We start from the raw sequence: 19246 nt of genomic DNA, 5'->3' as shown, positions 1-19246 counted from the left end.
TACACAACCTGAATGTACCATCTTTCTTCTTGACAAACAAAACAGGAGCTCCCCACGGTGATGTGCTTGGTCGAATGAAACCACGCTCTAAAAGTTCTTGTAATTGGCTTTGCAGTTCTTTCATCTCGCTGGGTGCGAGTCTGTAAGGAGCACGAGCTATTGGTGCAGCTCCTGGTACAAGATCTATTTGAAATTCAACGGATCGATGTGGGGGTAATCCTGGTATTTCTTTCGGAAATACATCGGGAAATTCTTTTGCAATGGGAACATCATTGATGCTCTTTTCTTCAGTTTGTACTTTCTCGACGTGTGCTAGAACAGCATAGCAACCTTTTCTTATTAGTTTTTGTGCCTTCAAATTACTAATAAGATGTAGCTTCGTGTTGCCCTTTTCTCAGTACACCATTAAGGGTTTTCCTTTTTCTCGTATAATGCGAATTGCATTTTTGTAACAAACGATCTCCGCTTTCACTTCTTTCAACCAGTCCATACCGATTATCACATCAAAACTCCCTAACTCTACTGGTATCAAATCAATCTTAAATGTTTCGCTAACCAGTTTAATTTCTCGATTCCGACATATATTATCTGCTGAAATTAATTTACCATTTGCTAATTCGAGTAAAAATTTACTATCCAAAGGCGTCAATGGACAACTTAATTTAGCACAAAAATCTCTACTCATATAGCTTCTATCCGCACCCGAATCAAATAAAACGTAAGCAGATTTATTGTCAATAAGAAACGTACCCGTAACAAGCTCCGGGTCTTCCTGTGCCTCTACCGCATTAATATTGAAAACTCTTCCACGGCCTTGTCCATTCGTGTTCTCCTGGTTCGGGCAATTTCTAATAATGTGGCCTGGTTTTCCACATTTATAACAAACTACATTGGCATAACTTGCTCCGACACTACTTGCTCCGCCATTACTCGTTCCAACACCATTTGTTCCTTTCGTTCTATTAACCCCTGGTCCGTAGACCTCACACTTCGCCGCGCTATGACCATTTCTTTTACACTTGTTGCAAAATTTGGTGCAGAACCCCGAGTGATTCTTTTCACACCTTTGGCATAGCTGCTTCTGATTGTTGTTGTTGTTGCGGTTATTATTGTTGTTGGGATGATTGTTGTAGTTGCTGTTGTTGTTGTTGTTGTTGTTGTTGTTGGGCCGTTTGTTGTAGTTGCGATTGATGTTGCGATTGTTGGGATAATTGTTGCGATTATTGTTGTAATTGCTGTTGTTGTTGTATTGGTGATTCTTATCACCGTTTTCCTCCCACTTTCTTTTGACTTGCTTCACATTGGCCTCTTCAGCAGTCTGTTCTTTAATTCTTTCTTCAATCTGGTTCACTAGTTTGTGAGCCATTCTACATGCCTGTTGTATGGAGGCGGGCTCGTGTGAACTTATATCTTCTTGAATTCTTTCCGGTAATCCTTTCACAAACGCGTCGATCTTCTCTTCCTCATCTTCGAATGCTCCCGGACACAATAGGCACAATTCTGTGAATCGTCTTTCGTACTTGGTAATATCAAATCCTTGGGTTCGTAACCCTCTAAGTTCTGTCTTGAGCTTATTGACCTCGGTTCTGGGACGGTACTTCTCGTTCATCAAGTGCTTGAATGCTGACCACGGTAGTGCGTACGCATCGTCTTGTCCCACTTGCTCTAGATAGGTATTCCACCATGTTAACGCAGAACCTGTGAAGGTATGCGTAGCGTACTTCACTTTTTCCTTTTCAGTACACTTACTTATGCCAAACACCGATTCAACCTTCTCGGTCCACCGTTTCAATCCGATCGGTCCTTCGGTTCCATCAAATTCCAAAGGTTTGCAGGCAGTGAATTCTTTGTAGGTGCATCCTACACGATTTCCTGTACTGCTAGATCCAAGGTTATTGTTGGTATGTAGCGCAGCCTGTACTGCGGCTATGTTTGAAGCTAGAAAAGTACGGAATTCCTCTTCATTCATATTCACGGTGTGTCGAGTAGTCGGTGCCATTTCCTTCAAAATAGTTAAATGGAACAAGTTAATCGTACAGAATATTAAGAGTAGTTAATAGTATTTCGTAGCATAATATGAACTCATTTATAAAAGCTTTTTCTTCATATTAGCGTTTTATAAGTTTAAATTCGGGTAGTACCTACCCGTTAAGTTCATACTTAGTAGCTAATATACAATTCAACTACTACAATTCTATATGAAAAACTTATTATAATAATATTTCGCGTTCAAACTTTTATACAATATTTTACAAACTTACAATACCGCTTATTTTACATAAAGCATGAAATATAGCACACAATAACTTTGATACAAGATAGTTGTGAAGACAATTCTAGCTAGTACACAAGTCGTTCAGCAAAGGCAATAAAGACACGTAATTCATACGTCCAGAAACAAGTCATGCATTCTGGTTTTACTAGGACTACTTCCCATCCTTGGTCTTGTGCAACATAACCGTTATGGCCGTTGATAAGACAGCGTGTTGTAACGTCATCAAAGGGACGAGGGTTACGTAATGTCCAACAGTCCCGTAATAATCTAAAAACCTCATTTCTTACCCCAATTACCGACTCCGTCACTTGTGGAAACGTTTTGTTTAATAGTTGTAGCCCGATGTTCTTGTTCTCACTTTGGTGAGAAGCGAACATTACTAATCCGTAAGCATAACATGCTTCTTTATGTTGCATGTTAGCCGCTTTTTCTAAATCACGAAGTGCAATATTCGGATATATTGAGTCAAAATAATTTCTTAACCCGTTACGTAAAATAGCATTTGGGTTCCCCGCAATATATGCGTCAAAGTAAACACATCGTAACTTATGGGTTTCCCAATGTGATATCCCCCATCTTTCAAACGAAAGTCTCTTATAAACCAAGACATTCTTGGAACGTTCTTCGAATGTCTTACAAACTGATCTCGCCTTAAATAGTTGTGCCGAAGAATTCTGGCCGACTCTAGACAAGATTTCATCAATCATGTCTCCGGGTAGGTCTCTTAAAATATTGGGTTGTCTATCCATTTTGTGTTTTTAAACTGTAAAATAGACAAGAGTTAGATTCATAAAAAAATTACTTATTAATACAAGCAATTTTTACATATATCATAAAGCATAAGAACACTATATTACATATATTACACCACACGAATACAACTATCTTATTCCGACTCGCTCGTTTCTTCTTCTTCGGTTTTGGTTCGTTTTGCCAAGTTTCTAGGGATATATGATGTTCCCCTAATACGAGCCGTCGTTTTCCACATTGGTTTAGAAAAACCTGGTGGTTTAGAGGTTCCCGGGTCATTGTTACAACTTAAGGACTTCGGGGGTTGACGATACATATAAAGTTCATCGGGGTTGGAATTAGATTTCACTATTTTTATGCCCTTTCCCTTATTATTTTCTTTTGCCTTTTTAAATTCAGTTGGGGTAATTTCTATAACATCATCGGAATTCTCGTCGGAATCCGATTCATCGGAGAATTGGTAATCCTCCCAATATTTTGCTTCCTTGGCGGAAACACCATTGACCATAATTAACTTTGGTCGGTTGGTTGAGGATTTTCTTTTACTTAACCGTTTTATTATTTCCCCCACCGGTTCTATTTCTTCATCCGGTTCCGATTCTTCTTCCGGTTCCGACTCTTCTTCCGGTTCCTCTTCGGGAACTTGTGAATCAGTCCACGAATCATTCCAATTTACATTTGACTCTTCATTATTATTAGGTGAGTCAATGGAACTTGTTCTAGAGGTAGACATCTATCACATAATATCAAACACGTTAATAGATTAATATATCACATAATATTCACATGTTAAAAATATATAGTTTCCAACAAAATTTGTTAAGCAATCATTTTTCAAGTAAACACGGTCGAAGTCCAGACTCACTAATGCATCCTAACAAACTCGATAAGACACACTAATGCAAATTTTCTGGTTCTCTAAGACCAACGCTCGGATACCAACTGAAATGTCCCGTTCTTATTGATTAAAAACGTTCCATATTAATTGATTTCGTTGCGAGGTTTTGACCTCTATATGAGACGTTTTTCAAAGACTGCATTCATTTTTAAAACAAACCATAACCTTTATTTCATAAATAAAGGTTTAAAAAGCTTTACGTAGATTATCAAATAATGATAATCTAAAATATCCTGTTTACACACGACCATTACATAATGGTTTACAATACAAATATGTTACATCGAAATCAGTTTCTTGAATGCAGTTTTTACACAATATCATACAAACATGGACTCCAAATCTTGTCCTTATTTTAGTATGCAACAGCGGAAGCTCTTAATATTCACCTGAGAATAAACATGCTTTAAATGTCAACAAAAATGTTGGTGAGTTATAGGTTTAACCTATATATATCAAATCATAACAATAGACCACAAGATTTCATATTTCAATACACATCCCACACATAGAGATAAAAATCATTCATATGGTGAACACCTGGTAACCGACAATAACAAGATGCATATATAAGAATATCCCCATCATTCCGGGACACCCTTCGGATATGATATAAATTTCGAAGTACTAAAGCATCCGGTACTTTGGATGGGGTTTGTTAGGCCCAATAGATCTATCTTTAGGATTCGCGTCAATTAGGGTGTCTGTTCCCTAATTCTTAGATTACCAGACTTAATAAAAAGGGGCATATTCGATTTCGATAATTCAACCATAGAATGTAGTTTCACGTACTTGTGTCTATTTTGTAAATCATTTATAAAACCTGCATGTATTCTCATCCCAAAAATATTAGATTTTAAAAGTGGGACTATAACTCACTTTCACAGATTTTTACTTCGTCGGGAAGTAAGACTTGGCCACTGTTGATTCACGAACCTATAACAATATATACATATATATTAAAGTATGTTCAAAATATATTTACAACACTTTTAATATATTTTGATGTTTTAAGTTTATTAAGTCAGCTGTCCTCGTTAGTAACCTATAACTAGTTGTCCACAGTTAGATGTACAGAAATAAATCGATAAATATTATCTTGAATCAATCCACGACCCAGTGTATACGTATCTCAGTATTGATCACAACTCAAACTATATATATTTTGGAATCAACCTCAACCCTGTATAGCTAACTCCAACATTCACATATAGAGTGTCTATGGTTGTTCCGAAATATATATAGATGTGTCGACATGATAGGTCGAAACATTGTATACGTGTCTATGGTATCTCAAGATTACATAATATACAATACAAGTTGATTAAGTTATGGTTGGAATAGATTTGTTACCAATTTTCACGTAGCTAAAATGAGAAAAATTATCCAATCTTGTTTTACCCATAACTTCTTCATTTTAAATCCTTTTTGAGTGAATCAAATTGCTATGGTTTCATATTGAACTCTATTTTATGAATCTAAACAGAAAAAGTATAGGTTTATAGTCGGAAAAATAAGTTACAAGTCGTTTTTTTAAAGGTAGTCATTTCAGTCGAAAGAACGACGTCTAGATGACCATTTTAGAAAACATACTTCCACTTTGAGTTTAACCATAATTTTTGGATATAGTTTCATGTTCATAATAAAAATCATTTTCTCAGAATAACAACTTTTAAATCAAAGTTTATCATAGTTTTTAATTAACTAACCCAAAACAGCCCGCGGTGTTACTACGACGGCGTAAATCCGGTTTTACGGTGTTTTTCGTGTTTCCAGGTTTTAAGTCATTAAGTTAGCATATCATATAGATATAGAACATGTGTTTAGTTGATTTTAAAAGTCAAGTTAGAAGGATTAACTTTTGTTTGCGAACAAGTTTAGAATTAACTAAACTATGTTCTAGTGATTACAAGTTTAAACCTTCGAATAAGATAGCTTTATATGTATGAATCGAATGATGTTATGAACATCATTAATACCTTAATTTCCTTGGATAAACCTACTGGAAAAGAGAAAAATGGATCTAGCTTCAATGGATCCTTGGATGGCTCGAAGTTCTTGAAGCAGAATCATGACACGAAAACAAGTTCAAGTAAGATCATCACTTGAAATAAGATTGTTATAGTTATAGAAATTGAACCAAAGTTTGAATATGATTATTACCTTGTATTAGAATGATAACCTACTGTAAGAAACAAAGATTTCTTGAGGTTGGATGATCACCTTACAAGATTGGAAGTGAGCTAGCAAACTTGAAAGTATTCTTGATTTTATGAAACTAGAACTTTTGGAATTTATGAAGAACACTTAGAACTTGAAGATAGAACTTGAGAGAGATCAATTAGATGAAGAAAATTGAAGAATGAAAGTGTTTGTAGGTGTTTTTGGTCGTTGGTGTATGGATTAGATATAAAGGATATGTAATTTTGTTTTCATGTAAATAAGTCATGAATGATTACTCATATTTTTGTAATTTTATGAGATATTTCATGCTAGTTGCCAAATGATGGTTCCCACATGTGTTAGGTGACTCACATGGGCTGCTAAGAGCTGATCATTGGAGTGTATATACCAATAGTACATACATCTAAAAGCTGTGTATTGTACGAGTACGAATACGGGTGTATACGAGTAGAATTGTTGATGAAACTGAACGAGGATGTAATTGTAAGCATTTTTGTTAAGTAGAAGTATTTTGATAAGTGTATTGAAGTCTTTCAAAAGTGTATAAATACATATTAAAACACTACATGTATATACATTTTAACTGAGTCGTTAAGTCATCGTTAGTCGTTACATGTAAGTGTTGTTTTGAAACCTTTAGGTTAACGATCTTGTTAAATGTTGTTAACCCAATGTTTATAATATCAAATGAGATTTTAAATTATTATATTATCATGATATTATCATGTATGAATATCTCTTAATATGATATATATATATTAAATGTCTTTACAACGATAATCGTTACATATATGTCTCGTTTAAAAATCATTAAGTTAGTAGTCTTGTTTTTACATATGTAGTTCATTGTTAATATACTTTATGATATGTTTTCTTATCATAGTATCATGTTAACTATATATATATATCCATATATATGTCATCATATAGTTTTTACAAGTTTTAACGTTCGTGAATCACCGATCAACTTGGGTGGTCAATTGTCTATATAAAACATATTTCAATTAATCAAGTCTTAACAAGTTTGATTGCTTAACATGTTGGAAACATTTAATCATGTAAATATAAATCTCAATTAATATATATAAACATGGAAAAGTTCGGGTCACTACAATTGTGACGCATCAAAGCAAGGTCTCGGTTGTGTATTAATGCAACGAACGAAGGTGATTGCTTATGCGTCTAGACAATTGAAGATTCACGAACAAAATTATACGACGCATGATTTGGAATTAGGCGCGGTTGTTTTTGCATTAAAGACTTGGAGGCACTACTTATATGGGGTCAAAAGTATTATATATACCGACCACAAAAGTCTTCAACACATATTTAATCAGAAACAACTGAATATGAGGCAGCGTAGGTGGATTGAATTGTTGAATGATTACGACTTTGAGATTCGTTACCACCCGGGGAAGGCAAATGTGGTAGCCGACGCCTTGAGCAGGAAGGACAGAGAACCCATTCGAGTAAAATCTATGAATATAATGATTCACAATAACCTTACTACTCAAATAAAGGAGGCGCAACAAGGAGTTTTAAAAGAGGGAAATTTAAAGGATGAAATACCCAAAGGATCGGAGAAGCATCTTAATATTCGGGAAGACGGAACCCGGTATAGGGCTGAAAGGATTTGGGTACCAAAATTTGGAGATATGAGAGAAATGGTACTTAGAGAAGCTCATAAAACCAGATACTCAATACATCCTGGAACGGAGAATATGTACAAGGATCTCAAGAAACATTTTTGGTGGCCGGGTATGAAAGCCGATGTTGCTAAATACGTAGGAGAATGTTTGACGTGTTCTAAGGTCAAAGCTGAGCATCAGAAACCATCAGGTCTACTTCAACAACCCGAAATCCCGGAATGGAAATGGGAAAACATTATCATGGATGTCATCACTAAATTGCCAAGGACTTCAAGTGGTTTTGATACTATTTGGGTAATAGTTGATCGTCTCACCAAATCAGCACACTTCCTGCAAATAAGAGAAGATGACAAGATGGATAAGTTAGCACGACTGTATTTGAAGGAAGTCGTCTCCAGACATGGAATACCAATCTCTATTATCTCTGATAGGGATGGTAGATTTATTTCAAGATTCTGGCAGACATTACAGCAAGCATTGGGAACTCGTCTAGACATGAGTAATGCCTATCATCCACAAACTAATGGGCAGAGCGAAAGGACGATACAAACACTTGAAGACATGCTACGAGCTTGTGTTATTGATTTCGGAAACAGTTGGGATCGACATCTACCGTTAGCAGAATTTTCCTACAACAACAGCTACCATTCAAGCATTGAGATGGCGTCGTTTGAAGCACTTTATGGTAGAAAGTGCAGGTCTCCGATTTGTTGGAGTGAAGTGGGGGATAGACAGATTACGGGTCCGGAGATAATACAAGAAACTACCGAGAAAATCATCCAAATTCAACAAAGATTGAAAACCGCACAGAGTCGACAAAAGAGCTACACGGACAGTAAAAGAAAAGATATAGAGTTTGAAATTGGAGAAATGGTCATGCTTAAGGTTTCACCTTGGAAAGGCGTTGTTCGATTTGGTAAACGGGGGAAACTAAATTCAAGGTACATTGGACCATTCAAGATTATAGATCGTGTCGGACCAGTAGCTTACCAACTGGAGCTACCTCAACAACTCGCGGCTGTACATAACACTTTCCACGTCTCAAATTTGAAGAAATATTTTGCTAAAGAAGATCTCACTATTCCGTAGGACGAAATCCAAATCAATGCAAAACTTCAATTCATTGAAGAACCCGTCGAAATAATGGATCGAGAGGTTAAGAGACTTAAACAAAACAAGATACCGATTGTTAAGGTTCGATGGAATGCTCGTAGAGGACCCGAGTTCACCTGTGAGCATGAAGATCAGATGAAGAAGAAATACCCGCATTTATTTCCAGAAGATACGTCAACACCTCCAACTGCTTAAAATTTCGGGACGAAATTTATTTAACGGGTAGGTACTGTAGTGACCCGAACTTTTCCATGTTTATATATATATTAAATGAAATTGTTATTTACATGATTAAGTGTTTCCAACATGTTAAGCAATCAAACTTGTTAAGACTTGATTAATTGAAATATGTTTCATATAGACAATTGACCACCCAAGTTGATCGGTGATTCACGAACGTTAAAACTTGTAAAAACTATATGATGACATATATATGGATATATATATATATAGTTAACATGATACTATGATAAGAAAACATATCATAAAGTATATTAACAATGAACTACATATGTAAAAACAAGACTACTAACTTAATGATTTTTAAACGAGACATATATGTAACGATTATCGTTGTAAAGACATTTAATGTATATATATCATATTAAGAGATATTCATACATGATAATATCATGATAATATAATAATTTAAAATCTCATTTGATATTATAAACATTGGGTTAACAACATTTAACAAGATCGTTAACCTAAAGGTTTCAAAACAACACTTACATGTAACGACTAACGATGACTTAACGACTCAGTTAAAATGTATATACATGTAGTGTTTTAATATGTATTTATACACTTTTGAAAGACTTCAATACACTTATCAAAATACTTCTACTTAACAAAAATGCTTACAATTACATCCTGGTTCAGTTTCATCAACAATTCTACTCGTATGCACCCGTATTCGTACTCGTACAATACACAGCTTTTAGATGTATGTACTATTGGTATATACACTCAAATGATCAGCTCTTAGCAGCCCATGTGAGTCACCTAACACATGTGGGAACCATCATTTGGCAACTAGCATGAAATATCTCATAAAATTACAAAAATATGAGTAATCATTCATGACTTATTTACATGAAAACAAAATTACATATCCTTTATATCTAATCCATACACCAACGACCAAAAACACCTACAAACACTTTCATTCTTCAATTTTCTTCATCTAATTGATCTCTCTCAAGTTCTATCTTCAAGTTCTAAGTGTTCTTCATAAATTCCAAAAGTTCTAGTTTCATAAAATCAAGAATACTTTCAAGTTTGCTAGCTCACTTCCAATCTTGTAAGGTGATCATCCAACCTCAAGAAATATTTGTTTCTTACAGTAGGTTATCATTCTAATACAAGGTAATAATCATATTCAAACTTTGGTTCAATTTCTATAACTATAACAATCTTATTTCAAGTGATGATCTTACTTGAACTTGTTTTCGTGTCATGATTCTGCTTCAAGAACTTCGAGCCATCCAAGGATCCATTGAAGCTAGATCCATTTGTCTCTTTTCCAGTAGGTTTATCCAAGGAAATTAAGGTAGTAATGATGTTCATAACATCATTCGATTCATACATATAAAGCTATCTTATTCGAAGGTTTAAACTTGTAATCACTAGAACATAGTTTAGTTAATTCTAAACTTGTTCGCAAACAAAAGTTAATCCTTCTAACTTGACTTTTAAAATCAACTAAACACATGTTCTATATCTATATGATATGCTAACTTAATGATTTAAAACCTGGAAACACGAAAAACACCTTAAAATCGGATTTACGCCGTCGTAGTAACACCGCGGGCTGTTTTGGGTTAGTTAATTAAAAACTATGATAAACTTTGATTTAAAAGTTGTTATTCTGAGAAAATGATTTTTATTATGAACATGAAACTATATTCAAAAATTATGGTTAAACTCAAAATGGAAGTATGTTTTCTAAAATGGTCATCTAGACGTCGTTCTTTCGACTGAAATGACTACCTTTACAAAAATGACTTGTAACTTATTTTTCCGACTATAAACATATACTTTTTCTGTTTAGATTCATAAAATAGAGTTCAATATGAAACCATAGCAATTTGATTCACTCAAAACAGATTTAAAATGAAGAAGTTATGGGTAAAACAAGATTGGATAATTTTTCTCATTTTAGCTACGTGAAAATTGGTAACAAATCTATTCCAACCATAACTTAATCAACTTGTATTGTATATTATGTAATCTTGAGATACCATAGACACGTATACAATGTTTCGACCTATCATGTCGACACATCTATATATATTTCGGAACAACCATAGACACTCTATATGTGAATGTTGGAGTTAGCTATACAGGGTTGAGGTTGATTCCAAAATATATATAGTTTGAGTTGTGATCAATACTAAGAGACGTATACTCTGGTTCGTGGATTGATTCAAGATAATATTTATCGATTTATTTCTGTACATCTAACTGTGGACAACTAGTTGTAGGTTACTAACGAGGACAGCTGACTTAATAAACTTAAAACATCAAAATATATTAAAAGTGTTGTAAATATATTTTGAACATACTTTGATATATATGTATATATTGTTATAGGTTCGTGAATCAACCAGTGGCCAAGTCTTACTTCCCGACGAAGTAAAAATCTGTGAAAGTGAGTTATAGTCCCACTTTTAAAATCTAATATTTTTGGGATGAGAATACATGCAGGTTTTATAAATGATTTACAAAATAGACACAAGTACGTGAAACTACATTCTATGGTTGAATTATCGAAATCGAATATGCCCCTTTTTATTAAGTCTGGTAATCTAAGAATTAGGGAACAGACACCCTAATTGACGCGAATCCTAAAGATAGATCTATTGGGCCTAACAAACCCCATCCAAAGTACCGGATGCTTTAGTACTTCGAAATTTATATCATATCCGAAGGGTGTCCCGGAATGATGGGGATATTCTTATATATGCATCTTGTTATTGTCGGTTACCAGGTGTTCACCATATGAATGATTTTTATCTCTATGTATGGGATGTGTATTGAAATATGAAATCTTGTGGTCTATTGTTACGATTTGATATATATAGGTTAAACCTATAACTCACCAACATTTTTGTTGACATTTTAAGCATGTTTATTCTCAGGTGATTATTAAGAGCTTCCGCTGTCGCATACTTAAATAAGGACGAGATTTGGAGTCCATGCTTGTATGATATTGTGTAAAAACTGCATTCAAGAAACTTATTTTGTTGTAACATATTTGTATTGTAAACCATTATGTAATGGTCGTGTGTAAACAGGATATTTTAGATTATCATTATTTGATAATCTACGTAGAGCTTTTTAAACCTTTATTGATGAAATAAAGGTTATGGTTTGTTTTAAAATGAATGCAGTCTTTGAAAAACGTCTCATATAGAGGTCAAAACCTCGCAACGAAATCAATTAATATGGAACGTTTTTAATCAATAAGAACGGGACATTTCAAATAGTGTATAGACAAAATTCATATCTTAGCGTATCTGCTAATTCATATCTTAGCGTATCTGTTATTGTAAACTTTGCCTGACATATTCCGTAAATTCCTCCGTAATCTACGAAACCTTTTGCTCTATATAATTAGAATACCACCCGATAGCCGGAAAATCATTTCATATCGAAAAATTATTTATTCAATCGTACAAAATGGAATTCGTCATTAGTTCAAGTCCCTCGGATTCCGAAATGGAATCCCACTCAAGTTCCGAAAGCAGTGTGACCGGAATGGATCAACCAATTAGTCATCATCTATTCTGGATGAATTGGGGATGGGTTCGTAGCCTCCTTAATCATTGGAGACAAGAAGAAGGTGATCCCTTCCATCCACCACATTGCCCTCTTGGTGAAGAACCTGAAGCACTTACCGGCGAACCTATCCGAAACACCATTTTCTCTCTTATTTCTAGAGTATCTCGTCACGATTACATACTACACCAAATTCTAGATTTTATTTATCCGATCGTCCGAACCGACAATCACCCCGGTGTAATAGAAGAAGTCAACGAGCTTCGCGCTCGGGTAGTGGCTTTGGAGAATATGGTGCAAAGGTTACAAACACCAGCACCAGCAGCATAAACAGTACCACCATCAGCAACACCAACAGTACCATCACCACCTCCAACAACAACATCCACATCCCACACCGCAACATCACAATATGTATCTCAAACATCAACGTCATACGCCCTGTAAATATCCAGGAATATCAACAACAACAAACGATGAAGTATTAATTCATAAACTTCATTGAAGAGATATCTCTGCGGCAGTTATGTAATCTCCAAAATCTTAGAGATTATTTAATTCTGACCGTAAATCGGATGAGTGAACGGAGATGGTAGAGTAGAAACTTTGATCGAAAATGGTGTACGATTTACAAGCTAGAATTGTTTTACCAACAGCATCAACAGGACCGTAGCATCATCAACACAGTCAGTGCCGTCAGTATCGTCAGAATCAACAGCACCTGTAACATCACAAACTCTGTCAGTTCAAGAATCGTTGTGGACATCATTACGAATCAACAACAAATATATTGTATCAACGCGTTATGAAGTATTAACTCATTTCCAATCGAAAGATTTATATGTATATTTTATATGTATAAATTTTTAAACCATAATAAATCTTCCCGTACTAAGCTATTATGTGTGAATCTTAACTACTCAGTTAATTCATATTACAAATATGCAATGATGTACGTCCTTCGTCCGTAACTTAACCATCGTTAATTACAATCTCTGTCTCAATTCAATAAAAAATCCAACAAATAACAAAGTAATGATTCATAATTTCAATATTATTGAAGAAATACTTATGCAATTTATAAAGTTTTAGGGATTACTCAATTCTAGTTCCAACCATAAAACAAATGAGTTTAATTTAATACTAACTCATTAAATCTATATTACATCTAAAGAAAATATACACATATATTTTCATAAAGACTGTAATAAACTTCTTTTGTACAAAATATTAATTGTGAAATTTTTTTTAACGGGTAGGTAATACCCGAGAGATATATAAATTCACAATTAATATATTACATTTTTCGAAACTGATTCAGCAATCATCAACTATACTCCCTACTTTCACAACAATATCCATTCTTTCATATAAATCAAAACAATCATACTCATTCAAATTCAATTACATATTCTGATTTTGAAATCGCATAATTCAATTCGAAATATAACCAGTATCATCACTCTTAGATTCCTATATCTTTCAAAGCTATACTTTGACTTCAAAACTGTGTTAGAACATCATATGTATTAACGATTACAATATGTGCTCAAACCCTTCGAAATTCCTGAAGACACTTCAACTAAGGAACAATCGAGATGATGATCCAACCACATGTTACCCACAGTTATACACCTGGAAAAACTCTCAAAACCCAAGTCATAGTTCGACACGTATCCGTGTTAGACCCTTTGGCATTTACTAGCTAAAATAACTTTTCAATTCCGTTTCAAAATAGACAGTTTTGTCACAGCTCCAGCAAACCAACTTCAATTGTTCATTCGAATAAGCCTTATTATAATGATTACCCCTTCATCATTATTACCGGGGAACCTTTCATATCTCGCCACATTAGCAGTAAACTTATTAACAACTTCATTGATCTTTGAATTTCCGAAAAATCTTTATATTTATCAAAACCCCATCATTTACTCAACTGCATCTTGTAACGAGAATTGCCATACGAATCATCGGAAATTAGCAATCAGTATTTTGAAGTCTCGCAGCATGTCTACGCCAACAATTATATGTGTCTATCTTCTGGACTTATATACTTTGAATGTGAAGTTTCTGAAAAACACCCTAAACTGCGAACCAGTTCTCAAAATTTTGAAAAATGCTGATGAAGCAGCAAAAACTGTAAATGACCTTAACAGTAAAAAGTTGGATGATAAAGGATAGTATATTGGCAAAGCTCAGAAAAAGAGAAGCTTTGGAACTGAAAAACGGATTGAGCAAAGTATGAAGGAGGCTGTGGACAAATCACAAAGGCTGAACCTGCCTTCAAAGAATCCAAATGATTCAGTACTTGCTGAAGTCATTAACGAATACCTTGCTCCTGACTCTAAACCCCTGCGGACAATATCCTTCATCATCCTCTGATATTAGACATTCTAAGATATCATCGTATCTTTCATTATAAATATCCTCCATATTTCTGAAGATATTTCCATAATTATTCTTATCTGAAATCATTTACCTCTTCGTGCTGTCTGTATTACATCATAAAAGAAACTATTTTAGTTTCTAAATTCTGAAACTTTCGAATTTAAAAAAAGAATATTTTTGAAGTAGTGTTGGGAACTGAAGCATGAACTAGTATAATATAATGACACTTGATCAACGTGATTATATTACAGTAATTCATGCTGAGTTTCTAAATGGAACATAATGATTCACAGATCATAACGTCATCATGTGCTATGTTACACGACTCTTATATTCTATTTGATCTCTAAATATCAAAAAAAATATTTCTTGATGATTCGGCCTTTTTCGAGGTATTCTGGTAATTTGACAAGTCAAGATCGTGCCATTACAATTTCCTTCCTAGAACATTAACAATGTTCATTCCGAAATTTATATCTGCGAATTCTGGACCATTACAAGCGGTGCTTAATCGCAAGAAGAAGAAACGAAAGGACAAAGCTCCGAACTAGAAATGGGAGTATAAATCATAGCAAACAGAAGAGAGCATTAACTGTGGATGACAATGATTATAGAAGAAGCAAGGACTTTGAAATATAAGGGAAGATATAAAACCCAACAACAACCCAGAAATCACAAACCGTATATATCAATGCATATAGCAATATAAAGACACGGGAGAACTAAAAATACTATAAAACCAAGAGTATAGTAGAAGTAAATAGATTCTTCCAGAGGTAGATGAAAAAGAAGAGCGACAGATATGAAAGTGAGGAGTATATCAAGAATCAGCACTGGATGAAGCGTATTGACAAATAATTTTAAAGTAAGAATTGAGGGAGAAAGAATAGAAGGTGTGAATTAAAAGGAAATGAAAGAGGTGGATTTATAGTGAAATATCCGACAGAAAAATCGAGATGAATCAACGCATTAAATCGAAGAGGATCATAATTTCCTTAATCATCGAAGAATCAAATCCTATATAGATTACAAAGATTTTCTTTAATCCGGAGATCAACTGTAATGATGTCAAAATATAAGACGAATCCCTATTTTCTCATTTCACTCTTTTACGATAGCTTCACTCATACGTTTCGAGTAATCGAATTATTTTATCCATATTTCTCAATCATGATAAAACCCTATGAATCAACTTATATTCATCATAAAAACATTCTTATTGTTAGCCATGACGACCTCGATCAAATTTCGGGACGAAATTTCTTTAACGGGTAGGTACTGTGACGACCCGAAAATTTTCGACCAAATTTAAACTTTAATCTTTATATTATTCCGACATGATAAGCAAAGTTTGTTAAGTTAAATCTCAAGAATTTTAAACTGTGTTCATACATTCATTATAACCTCGACCAAATTCTGACGATTCACGAACCGTTATATATAAATAGATATGTATATGTATATATATATTATAACTTGAGAATATTAATAAAGTATTAAACGTATAATACTTTACCCGAACGTATTTGTTTCAATATGATTTTTGACGAAATTAAAAAATATATATTAAATGATTGAATTATCAGAAATATTGAATTATGATTACAAGTCTCTATTGAGAGGTCCACTATGATTTGAGAAAATCTATTCCTCTTAACGATATTCAGAATAATTTGTACAGTTATTTATAAATAAAAACATAAAGTGTCATTTACGAAAGTTAGACAAAAGTTAGTGGAGAATTGGTTTCCATAATATTCTATTAATCTATTTTCAAACTTACAAAGACGTTTTCAATTTAAAAAGAACTTTATTATTAAAACGTATATAACTTTTATAAATATCTAGAATCACTTTTGACAACTCATTACTTAACCAGTATGATAAAGATAACGATATTTATATTTTATTTTATTAAATATATATAACGATTTAAATTAATATTATATATTTATACGCGTATTATACATACATAGTTTTTGTACTTTTACTATACTTTAACTTTACCTTTACTTTACTTTACTTTTACTTTACTTTAACTTTAATAATTCATACTTTAATAATTCACTTTAATAATTCATACTTTAATAATTCACTTTAATAATTCATACTTTAATAATTCACTTTAATAATTCATACTTTAATAATTCACTTTAATAATTCATACTTTAATAATTCATACTTTAATAATTCACTTTAATAATTCATACTTTAATAATTCACTTTAATAATTCAAAAATCTATTATAAATAGAATTCAATAGGTTTCATTTTTTCATAGAAATTTGAAAATATATTTCTCTAAACTCTCTCAATCGAATTACATATATATATTTTCTTTGTATTATTTCAAGATATTATTAGTATACATAAAATACAACGACAGAGTTATACTCAGACGATTTCAAAATAAGTTTTCAAACGGGATAGAGCTAAGGAAATTATGGGTTATAGCTATGGAGGTTATGGGTATTAATCGAGGGTATTGCTCGTGAGGTCAACCTAACGTTTATCATTTTTGTTGCGTCTACGTACTTTCTTGCAATATTGAATCACAATATTGATACGTTCGTGAATCCGAGACAAACCCTGCACTTGTTCAGTGCCGTCATATACATAATTGCTACGAAATACAGTATTGTGAGTTTCATTTGCTCCCTTTTATATATATTTTTGGGACTGAGAATACATGCACTGTTTTTATAAATGTTTTACGAAATAGGCACAAGTACTAAAACTAATTCTACGTGGGTTTAAACCAGAAATATACCCTTAGCTTGGTAACATTAAACTACTTGTCTATGTACGGTAGGCGCGAATCCTAAAGATAGATCTATTGGGCCTGACAAACCCCATCCTGACTATGGGATGCTTTAGTACTTCGAGGTTATTTTAAACACACCTGATCTGGTGTACTTCAGAGGGTAAAACATGAACGTTAAGGCTTGTTACCGGATGCCTACAACTTATAGAATACTTTTATACACTTGAGAGTGTACATATATTTATAAACGGAAATCTTGTGGTCTATTAATATATTGAAATGATTGTTATGATAAACCTGTGAACTCACCAACCTTTTGGTTGACACTTTAAAGCATGTTTATTCTCAGGTATTAAAGAAATCTTCCACTGTGCATTAGCTCATTTTAAGGATATTACTTGGAGTCATTCATGGCATATTTTGAAAGACGTTGCATTCGAGTCATTGAGTTCATCAAGATTATTATTAAGCCAATTATAGTTGGATGTATTATGAAATGGTGTGCATGCCGTCAACTTTCGTTGTAAAGAAAGTTTGTCTTTTAAAAACGAATGCAATGTTTGTAAAATGTATCATATAGAGGTCAAATACCTCGCGATGTAATCAACTATTGTGAATCGTTTATAATGTATATGAACGGGTCCTTTCACGGTTCCTCTTCGGGAACTTGTGAATCAGTCCACGAATCATTCCAATTTACATTTGACTCTTCATTATTATTAGGTGAGTCAATGGGACTTGTTCTAGAGGTAGACATCTATCACATAATATCAAACGTGTTAAGAGATTAATATATCACATAATATTCACATGTTAAAAATATATAGTTTCCAACAAAATTTGTTAAGCAATCATTTTTCAAGTAAACACGGTCGAAGTCCAGACTCACTAATGCATCCTAACAAACTCGATAAGACACACTAATGCAAAATTCTGGTTCTCTAAGACCAATGCTCTGATACCAACTGAAATGTCCCGTTCTTATTGATTAAAAACGTTCCATATTAATTGATTTCGTTGCGAGGTTTTGACCTCTATATGAAACGTTTTTCAAAGACTGCATTCATTTTAAAACAAACCATAACCTTTATTTCATAAATAAAGGTTTAAAAAGCTTTATGTAGATTATCAAATAATGATAATCTAAAATATCCTGTTTACACACGACCATTACATAATGGTTTACAATACAAATATGTTACAACAAAATAAGTTTCTTGAATGCAGTTTTTACACAATATCATACAAGCATGGACTCCAAATCTCGTCCTTATTTAAGTATGCGACAGCGGAAGCTCGTAATAATCACCTGAGAATAAACATGCTTAAAACGTCAACAAAAATAGACCACAAGATTTCATATTTCAATACACATCTCATACATAGAGATAAAAATCATTCATATGGTGAACACCTGGTAACCGACATTAACAAGATGCATAT

This window comes from Rutidosis leptorrhynchoides, chromosome 7 (assembly GCF_046630445.1).
Source record: "Rutidosis leptorrhynchoides isolate AG116_Rl617_1_P2 chromosome 7, CSIRO_AGI_Rlap_v1, whole genome shotgun sequence".
Taxonomy (NCBI): domain Eukaryota; kingdom Viridiplantae; phylum Streptophyta; class Magnoliopsida; order Asterales; family Asteraceae; genus Rutidosis; species Rutidosis leptorrhynchoides.
Note: the sequence above shows the minus strand (reverse complement) of the source record.